The following is an 11,598-nucleotide window of genomic DNA, read 5'->3' on the forward strand; positions in this document are numbered from 1 at the left end:
GGGTAATTACGGTTTAACTTCACTTTATTATCGCTTATAATGTTAAGCTAGTAGTAAGGTCAACCTATAATATTGTAAGCCATATTGTTAAGCACTGTAAATGCTTAAGTTGTGTGTGAATTTGTATATGATGTTGCTCGATTTAGAATATTAAACTAGCAGTAATTCTTGTTATATTTTCCTTCCATATATCTGCTTCTTGTACTCTTGTTGTTTGTTTGTTTGTTTGTTTGTTTGTTTATTTGTTTGTTTGTTTGTTTGTTTGTTTGTTGTAGTTGGGTAATTATGTTAACTTTATTATCACATTACTGTAAGTGACCGTTGCCACCGGGATATTTCCCATTTGCAATTTATTAATACTTTATTATTGATAATAATAATAATAATAATAAATGAGTGACAGGGGTTTAACGTAATTTGGAAGGAATGTTTTGCGTATGATAAATGAGTACCAGGTTAACTATTGGGGCAAAGGCGGTCATGCGTAGAGCTAACCACTCCACCCCACCAAGTGCCAACGTTATGGCTAGTGGAAGCCTTCACCTTCCACCCTTCCAATGGCTTTCATGGTTTGTACGGAGATGACTTTGCTGTTTGCTTTTTAAATATTAGTATTCGTGTTTATTATGTTTGTTTATTCATACCCCTGCTTTGTAATTCAGTGACCATGGGAATGGCTTTAAATGTTGTACATTATATTTATATTTACTTGTATTTATTTCCTTTTTCCTTATTGCACACGTTTGTTATTATTATTACTACTACTACTACTACTACATATCGCTTAACATGTAAATAAACTAATATTTAATGCAGTAAATAATGCTTATCTCTTCGGATTCATTTCTTCGTTGCATATTCGTTTTGCTATGACAACATGACTCCTTTATGATATAAATAAATATAAAATAAAAGTATTTCTTCCCAAACATATTTGTTATACGTGCACCAATCAGAGAACCAACTAGGGAAGTACCTCTTACTAAGGTGCATAATGTTTTTGCATACATGTATAATTGAAGAATTGAAGATCCATATACAGGTAAGTGGGTCGCCCATGTGGTAGGCCTATTACGCGTCATAGGAAACTGAGTGAACTGGCTGTGCAGTTTGATCACATTGCTGTGAGCTTGGTTTCAGGAGATGGTGATGGATTCAAACCCCACAGTCGGCAGGTCTGAAGTTTTTTTACCCGCCTAGCCCTCTTTCCTATCCAATTCTTGCCTCACAACCTGTCTTCATGTGATTTAAGCCAATATATACGTAAAAATCTGGTAACGTTGTTTGACTCATAGTGCTCCTGTACATTGGTTTCTGTAATGTTGAAAGCTTGAGATACACCAACTTGTAAGCTGAAAATATGTTTAAAATGCCAAATGCCGAAAACCGTAAAAGTTCTTAGTGGGATGTAAAGCTGTTAGCATTATTATTAAAAGGAAGGACATATGTCTTATGTGGTAAGTCCTTGAACTTGCAGAAATCGCAACTGATTATACAATCTATATTACCTCCCCCCTTCCTTTAAGAATGCAGTCATAGTAATGCATACATCAGAATAAAGGCAGGAAATGTTTATAATTTAAGCGAGTGAAGGAGAGAATGTATGACTAGCTCAGGTTGGCGAATTCGAGTTCGGCGGTATTTGAAAGTGCTCAAATACGCCAGCCTCATGTCTAGATCTACTGGTACATAAAGAACTCTTGCGGGACGAAATACTGGCACCTCGGTGTATGTGAAAACGATAGAAGTAGATAGTAGAACTAATATTCAATTCTGCAGTGAGCTTGAAAGCTGACCTAATTTCCGTTCACGTAGCTTGGCACATCAGTATTCCTATATGTTTCCTGAAAACCGTGAAGATATAACCAGCCTGCAGGCTGAAAATATGCCCAATCTCACTCCTTACTGGTTACCGGTATTGAAGAGAGAAGGAAATGTTCGCGCAAAAGAAAGGGAAGTCACTGGATGTCTGAAACTTTCGAAAATCACACTGCAAAGACTTATTAAATAAATTGCATCGTTTAACACGCCCATCTTTTCAAGAATATGGTTATAGTACGCCTACTGTATATCAAAATAAAGACAGATATATGTAACATTAATTTGAGTGAGAAAGGGTGTTTATTTTCTTAATTTCTCATTGAGCGTGGAAACCGACTTAATTATGAATATCTTGATTTACTTCATATTAACTTTTATCATTTACTAGGGTAGGGAAACATTTATTATCGGTGTTTACATTGAGGTTAGTTTGTTATGGTTATGTCTGGTGATTTTAATATGTAACCAGGCAGGTTGGCAGCAGTGATCAGCCATTACAAAAAAGAGAAAAGAAGAGCATCGGGCGGCGATATTTACTTTCTGGGGTATTTCGTTACGTGGCGATTACTTTTTTTATACATGACTCCTGCTTGTAACTGTAGTCGGCTACGCTTACAACTGTTCTGGGATTATACTGTGACGTCAGCATCGGGAGGCAAGCTTGAACCTTTTCAGTAATAACACAGCAATGAGTTTGGCCATGTAACGCTGAAATTAGAAGAATTTTAATTCGTTTCATGGTGCCAATTGCTAATACAGTTGTACGTAATGGTACTGATGTGTTGCATACTCAACTGTAAGGAGAATTGCGACAGTGATAACGGAGTGCATGGATTAAGTTTCCGAAAGACGAGGTTGTGCGGTAGATATGTTTACGTGCAATTCCAAGACAAGAGTACACATTTACTAATAACTCAATGGTGAGTAACTATTATTATTACATTCTCAGACATTCATAATGAGCCTATGACGTATTTAACTACACGCAACAGCTGGTGATATGTAGGCATATTTACTCTTCAATTATGTAACGTTTTGTTAGCTCACAATCATGGGATACATTATTTCAACGATATTATTATTATTATTATTATTATTACTTTTATTATTATTATTATTATTATTATTGTTGTTGTTGTTGCAATCCTTCCTGTTCCCTTCCTTATAGAAAGGTGCAATTACTGCTTTTGTCCAATCTGAAGGTACCTTACCAACACTCCACGCTAATTTAACTACTCTATGAAGCCATTTCATCCCTACCTTCCCACTATACTTCACCATTTCAGGTCTAATTTCATATATTCCTGCTGCCTTATGACAATGGAGTTTATTTACCCTCCTTTCCACTTTCTCAAGCATAATTTCACCACCATCATTTTCCTCTACCCCATGAGCTTGGCTGTTTGCAACACCACCAGGATGATTTCCTTTTACGTTGAGAAGATGTTCAAAATATTCCCTCCACCACTCCAGTGATTCCCTGGGATCTATTATGAGTTCACCTGAATTACTCAAAACACTGTTCATTTCCTTTTTCCCTCCCTCCCTAAGATTCTTTATTTCTGTCCAGAAAGGTTTCCCTGCTGCTTGACCTAGCCTTTCCATGTTATTACCAAAATTTTCCCATGACTTCTTTTTGGTTTCAACAACTATTTGTTTCGCCCTGTTTCTTTCATCTACGTACAAATCCCTGTCTGCCTCGGCCCTTGTTTGGAGCCATTTCTGATAAGCCTTCTTTTTACGTTTACAGACTTCTCTCACTTCATCATTTCACCAAGGTATTCGCCTTTTCCCATCTTTACACACAGTTGCTCCGAGGCATTTCCTTGCTGTTTCTACTAGAGCATCCCTGTATGCCACCCATTCACTTTCTATATCCTGAACCTGCTTACTGTCTACTGTTTTTTTACTTTTTTAATACTTTATTGTTATTATTTCTCTCAAGATCACAGTACACAAATACCCAATCGATCCGTTGACTGAGAAAAATAACATCGTTCATCTTAAGCCACACACACAAACTACTACTAACTTTAAAACCAAACAGACATAGTTAATATACCTAAAAGAAATGAAAGGACACCACAGTTTATAAACAAAAAAAAGAAAAGAACACCACATGATAACCTACCGTCTGGCCAAGTCATCACCCCTGGTGAGAAGAAGGCCACCCTCCCAGTGATGACTCGACCGGCCCTTCCCGTGGAGACCTCCTGAAGGCCCCAAGATCTAACCAGATGACAATTTCTCCTTCTCACCATTCCACTCCTAATCGTACTCCTTGGACATGCCGTGAAGTCCGTCGGATACTCCGGATATGTGACCCCCAATGATAGGGCCACCCAGTAGCCATCCTCAGTGTCTTCATGTCATGTCCAGCATAGGTATATTGGTCTTGGGCCCTTCCCACCCCGACTTCTTACGGGTGAGTCCATCTCACCCTTTCCCCATTTTCCTTGCCATTTACACCATCATTTCTCCATACTTCTCCCTCACCACCTTTCAACATACATAATAAAGACATAAATACTTAAAAATAAACATATATTATCACCTATGCAATTCCGGAGCAAGACTACACCATGCATCCACCTGGCCTTGTTGACACATACAGTCTACTGTTCGAAACTTCTCATTAATCATATATATGTACTTCTGTCTAATTTCCTCGTCCTGGAGATTTTCTACCCTTATTCGTTTGCAGACAGATTTCACTTTCTCTACCCTAGGTCTAGAGATACTTAGTTCAATACAGATCAGATAGTGGTCTGTATCATCGAAAAATCCGCAGAAAACTCGTACATTCCTAACAGATTTCCTGAATTCAAAGTCTGTTGAGATATAGTCTATTATGGATCTGGTACCCCTAGCCTCCCATGTGTAGCGGTGAATAGCCTTATGCTTGAAGAATGTATTTGTAACAGCTAAACCCATACTAGCACAGAAGTCTAGCAAACGCTTCCCATTCCCATTAGCTTCCACATCTTCCCCACATTTACCAATCATCCTTTCGTAACCTTCAGTTCTATTTATTTATTTATTTATTTATTTATTTATTTATTTATTTATTTATTGTTATTTTCTCAGATCTACAGTAAGAATACCTATTTGATCCGTTAAAGAGAAAATAACAATGTCCAACCTAAGCCAAAATTCACACTCTATGAAATGTAAAAAAATAAATACATATCACACTCTATGTGCTGTACAGAAAAGAAAAGAAAATAATGCACGGAATGAACAAAAATGAGTAGAACAATATTTCTATTGTTTTCCCAGAATCACACTCTATGCACTGTAAAAAAAACATATCACACTCTGTGTGTTGTACAGAAAAAGAAAAAAATAATGTACGGAACTCTCGCATTGAAATCGCCTTGCTGTTGACCCTGAGCACGATGTCACTCAATGCTTCATAAAACTTGTCAACTTCATCCTCATCTGCACCCTCACATGGTGAATACACGGACACAATTTTTGTCCTAATTCCTCCAACTGACAAATCTACCCGCATCATTCGCTCATTTATGTGCCTAACAGAAACTATGTTGCGTGCAATGGTATTCCTGATGATGACCCCTACCCCAGACGCTGCCCTTCCCTATCTAACACCCGTCAAGTACACTTTATAATATCCTATCTCTTCCTCATTATCTTCCCTTACCCGAATATCACTTACTCCTAGCACATCCAGATGCATCCTCTTTGCTGACTCAGCCAGTTCTACCTTCTTTCTTTTATAAGCGCCATTAATATTGATAGCTCCCCATCGAATTCCATTTCGTTCCCCAAGTTGTTTCTAAGGAGTCCCTCGCCTGTCAAATGGGAGTGGGACTCCATTACTCCCATAGGTCCGAGGCTTGCTTAAAATGTTCTGAGCTCGGTAAATTCATGAAGCAGGATGCTACCCTACTTGCACATAGTCCAAGTGAGGTACTCTCCTCTAACGGGTTATGGACCACCGGTGAATTGTATAGTCCTAGCCGCCTGAGCACAAGGAGGGCCATGACTCAGAATATGTCCGAGATGCCCACTCCCATTCCATAGCAACTGGTATCCCGACTCTCAGGACCACTTACTAGGCCACTCAGCCGTTGACCATGGTTGACGAACTAGGACGTGACTACAGTAACCCACAAACATGAACATTTTTTTCTTATGGTAGAAAAATGAGAGCATGATAGGTGTCACAGCTACCTACAAGTTAGTTACTAATTTAAAACTTGTAATATTTGTATATTAAAACATAAACCTTCTAACCGAAACTTACCTTTCGTATGAAACAGTCCCGCAGTATATTGACGATGAGGAATTTTAAAATCACTTCCGGGTTATATGCTTGGCAGCTGAAGAAATTGCAGATCAGTTCAAAAGAAGTGACCAACATAAAAGGCATTAAGGACCGTGTGAAAATATGTATGAAATTCACCAGGTTAGCGTCCTTGTATATTTTACAAGGTTCTCAAATACAAGAGCCTCGTTTCGTTAGATTTCCTGGCGCGTAAAAGAACTCCTGTCGGGCAACATAGCGTCACTTTTGCGTCTCCGAAAACCGAAAAAGTAGTTAGTGGGGCATGAAAACAATAGCATTATTATTTAATTTGTTCATAATAATAAAATGTACTCATTGGGTGAAGAATGTACCTATTCCAATGATTTTACGGAAGGATGTAATTTATTGTATTGCGGTCGTATACCAGTACCTCAGCGACGGTGAACTGTGCATTTATTCCCCTTAGTTATTAAAAACAAGAACGATTTGGAATCGTCTTGTGTTTTGGATTTCAAGTTCTTATCTTTCTGTGGTATAGTTGGGGACAAAACATAACGACCTCGCCTCACACCACTACCCTCCAGCGGCAGCCCGATGCCTATTAGGGGCTAATAGGATTTACTACGTCTGCCGCAGTCAGAGTTGCCAAATCGTCTACCTCATTAGCACCAAACGAGCCAGAGCAGGAATAAAACATTTTCTTGGAATTTATTCTTTTCGATGTAAACTAAATTATTATTACTATTACTATTACTATTATTATTATTATTATTATTATTATTATTATTATTATTATTATTATTATTATTATTATTAGAAACGGGAATTTGCCTATTTGCCTATTTTATTCCTGTGTTCAGAAACGTAGGCTTTTGAGATATAAATCTGTTTCAGGTTCCTTTAAGTTAGATTTAGTTGGTTTTTTGTGCCTATAAATGCCTATTTCAGGGGTTTGTGCCTATTTGGGGTATAATTGCCAACTTGATGCCTATTTGATGCCTTTTTAATCTATTTTAAAGAAGCCGGTTTTCTTCCAGTGCATTATATTGTAACAAATGTGCTCGACAGTATTATCTTCTCATTTCTAAAGATCTGTTTAGCCCACGAACAAAAATGGGAATTCTTGGAAGTCACCAGAAATAGTTCTTGGGAAATTTCCGTTTTTTGCTAGCGGCTTTACGTCGCACCGACACCAGATAGGTCTTATGGCGACGATGGGATAGGGAAGGTCTGGGAGTTGGAAGGAAGCGACCGTGGCCTTAATTAAGGCACAGCCCCAGCATTTGCCTGGTGTGAAAATGGGAAACAACGGAAAACCATCTTAATGGCTTCGACAGTGAGATTCGAACCCACTATCTCCCGGATGCAAGCTCACAGCTGTGCGCCCCTAACCACACGGCGAACTCGCCCGGTGATGTGGGAATCGAACCCACCTCTACTCAGTTGACCTCCCAAGGCTTAGTGGACCCCGTTCCAGCCCTCGTGCCACTTTTCAAATTTCGTGGCAGAGATGGGAATCGAACCCGGGCCTACGTTGGTGGCGGCTTATCACGCTAACTACTACACCACAGAAGCGGACTACAAATGAACTGTAATTTTTAAAAATTGTGAGTAACTTTCACCACCGCTATGTGTAGGCTCTAGTGAACTCCATTACGCTTCTGCTATGCCGTCGCGAAACATGGGTTGAAGATCGAATGTGGTGCAGCTAGGACGATATCATATAGAGGCTAGACATACATGATGGCATGGCTTGGACGATGTCACAGCGTGTTTAACAAGGCTACCAACTTTACAAAACCAGGTCAGTGGAAAGACCGTTGGTCTGGATTGGTGAGGTACGGTTCGTACCCCTTGAGCTGAGGGAGAAGGGGGGGGTCAAGCAAAGAGAGTCTGGGGTGTGTAAGCTCTAGCATCCCATCTAGAGTTTTGCTAAATTGTGACAAAAAGTAAGGTTATGGGTGCATGCCACGACAATTTCAAATCACGCGTTTTTCTAACTTTCAACGAGGGTGGCAGCCTCTTGGTCACACATGATGCAGGATCTATTGCAGGCAACAGAAAATAGTCTTCAAGACAGCTGACCCGGTTGACAAAAGCAGGCGAATAGCAACATATAAAATGTTCACAAATCTGACATTTGTAGTGCCTCCGTTTTAATTCTTCTATACGGTATACGTAAGAATACTGCTAGAGGCAGCTTGGTGAGTTTCTGGCAAGCATATAGGAAGGATCTCTCCTCTTCGCTACTCATGTATCGTTTCGCGTCATTTTTATGATTTTTTCACCCGGTGAACTCAATAGAAAACTGCCAGATTATAACTGAACATTTATGAGGACATATTTCCATGTAAATTACGAATTCTCTTGTTCCTACTTTAAAGTTTTGTACTTCTAGAAACATCACCTCGAATAGTCTTTCTCTTTTTCAAATTAAATAAATGCATGTTTATACTTTCCGACTCGTTGGCTGATTGGTCAGTGTACTGGCCTTAGGATCACAGGGTCCCAGGTTCGATTCCCGGTCGGATCGGGGATTTTAACCTTAATTGGTAATTCCAGTGGCTCTGGGGCTGGGTGCATGTGGCGTTTGCAGCATTAGAAATCATCCTAGGTAGGGCCCTCATCTTCACAGACATGCAGGTCGCCTAATAGGCCGTCTACGAGAAAAAGACCCGCACCAAGCCTCTCCGGAGGCCATACGCCATTATTATGTTTATACTAAGCATTATTGCCAATTAGCCCAGCTGTAGGAATATAAGAACACTGTAATTTAAGTCACTTTTATTATTTTTCAGATCAAATGTGAAAAAATACCATATAGATCAACATAGAAATATTGCGATGCATTTGACACGAGTACAGAAAGCGTTGTCATCGCAGCTTTTTTACTAGTCCACTGTGAACAGCGACCAACGACAATTTTCTATAGACCTGTGCACTGCAATGATGGGAGCTAATATCCCCCTTGCATAAACTGGAGCATCTTCGGACTTCAACAAGCTGCCGGGAGCAATCACCGAGTAGGAGACGAGTGGCTTTCCCCCAGTGGAGTCATTTAGGGTTGTGGAAGAAGTCAGGAGAAATGTTGACCCAACCTCGGGGCAGGTAGCCGCTGTCAGTAAAAAGTTCCATAAGAGTCCTGCAGCAGAATCCATGATGGAAAACGACGGTAAAATTAGCCAGGGTGCTACGAGGTGAGGTAGATGAAGCAGCTGAACTAAAACCAGATGAAGTGGCTTCATTGCAGTTTTGTCCAATCACTTCCTGTAATATTGAGATATTTCTCTCAGTACAAAACATTCTTCCCGACAGGAGAACAAGATTGTTACCCGAAAATATTGAAACGTTGCTTGTTGTAAATTCATTTTATAGTAAATTAGCTGATGTACCCGTGCTTCGCTACGGGATTCTCAGAAAGACTGACTTTGTGGTTTTTCTAACTGAAATCAACATAGGTCATTACAAAAACGTAAGTATGAATGTAGCGATTAAAAGCAATGCTATCATATAAAATACTCGATCAAATGGAAAGCCGCACTTTTTTTTCCTAGTTGCTTTGCGTCGCACCGACACAGATAGGTCTTATGGCGACTATGGGACAGGAAAGGGCTAGGAGTGGGAAGGAACCGGCCGTGGCCTTAATTGAGGTACAGCCCCAGCATTTGCCTGGTATGAAAATGGGAAACCACGGAAAACCATCTTCAGGGCTGCCGATAGTGGGGTTCGAACCTACTATCTCCCGAATACTGGACACTGGCCGCACTTAAGCGACTGCAGCTATCGAGCTCGGTGCTGCACGTTTTATCACTTTTAACGAACAGTGCTGCGGTTAGATTGCGGTGCCAATCTAATAGTCCAAAGTTCCAGAGCTGGGATGACCAGGCCGCAGATTTCCATGAACACTCATCTGTCATTATTCCGCTAAATATGCACACTGTTCATTCCAATCAGTACCTCAGAGTAGGGATTGAATAGCCCGAATGCTATGATGATCCAGTGTGTTACGTACCAGTAGTATCAGAGAATTTATAAACCAAGGGAATGGCATGCTATAGAAGAAAGTTATATAACTCACCAGCTACTTCCCAACAATATTCAGGCAGGCTGTTACACTCTGTCCGACTGGGCGAGTTGACCGTGTGGTTAGCGGTGCGCAACTGTGAGCTTGTATCCGAGAGATAGTGGATTCGAACCCCATTGTCGGCAGCGCTGAAGATGGTATTCCGTGGTTTCCCACTTTCACACCAGTCAAATGTTGGGCCTGTACCTTAATAAAGGCCTAAGTCACTCCTAGCCCTTTCCTATCCCATCGTCGCCATAAAACCTATCTATGTCGGTGCGACGGAAATCAAATAAAAAATACTCTGTACGCAGCAGTAATCCTATCTACCGGAGATGAGGGGCAACAGAAGACACAAAGCACATCACGACAAACAATGGTCAATGTAATGTCATTGTTGATCAGTGTTATGAGCTTTCTATATTTTAGGCCTACACATTTAGTTTTCTTTCGACTCTGATTTGTAAAATATTTTATACAGTAAACTGTAGTTTCTTATTCTCCGACTTTACATACGGATTTTCATTAAATACTGTTTACCCATTTTCTCGTTACTCGGCGCTGATATGGACTTAGTAACAAAAATCCAAATTCACGAATATCTTGGTGATCATAGCCAGTACGGTAACAATGTATAAGACATGAATAATAGGAAATTTAATACTATATAACCTTAGTTATCTAGCATTCATCGACTACATTTATAATAAGAAATATTTGAGAATTACATTTTAGGCCTTCCCCTAAACTACCATTTCACTCAGCGTGAATAAAATAATTTACAGCCTAGACTATAGCGACTTATTTCCTGACTTTGCATACCGATTTTCATCAAGATAGGACTACTAATAAAAACAATATTTGAGAATTAAATTTTATGCCTTCCCCTAAACTACCATTTCACTCAGCGTGAATAAAATGATTTATAGCCTAGATTGTAGAGGCTCATCCCCCGACTTCACATACCGATTTTCAATAGACCACTAATAACATAAATAGTTGAGAATTCAATTTTAGGCCTTCCCCTAAACTACCATTTCACTCAGCGTGAGTAAAATGATTTATAGCCTAGATTGTAGAGGCTCATCCCCCGACTTCACATACCGATTTTCATTAAATCCTCTTCAGCCGTTTTCTCGTGATGCGTGTACAGACAGACAGACAGACAGACAGACAGACAGACAGACAGACAGACAGACAGACAGACAGACAGACAGACAGACAGACAGACAGACAGACAGACAGACAGACAGACAGACAGACAGACATTACGGAAAAGTAAAAAAAGTGCATTTTCTTGTTACTATGGACATGACCGATACAGAAATACCATTATTTTCAAATTCTGAGCAATGTACAGACAAAACTCTTATTTTATATATATAGATGAGCGTATCATTGAATTATAAGTATTTTTCATTCCTATTTTGTTGCCTATTTT

This window comes from Anabrus simplex, chromosome 8, assembly GCF_040414725.1.
Source record: "Anabrus simplex isolate iqAnaSimp1 chromosome 8, ASM4041472v1, whole genome shotgun sequence".
NCBI classification, from domain to species: domain Eukaryota; kingdom Metazoa; phylum Arthropoda; class Insecta; order Orthoptera; family Tettigoniidae; genus Anabrus; species Anabrus simplex.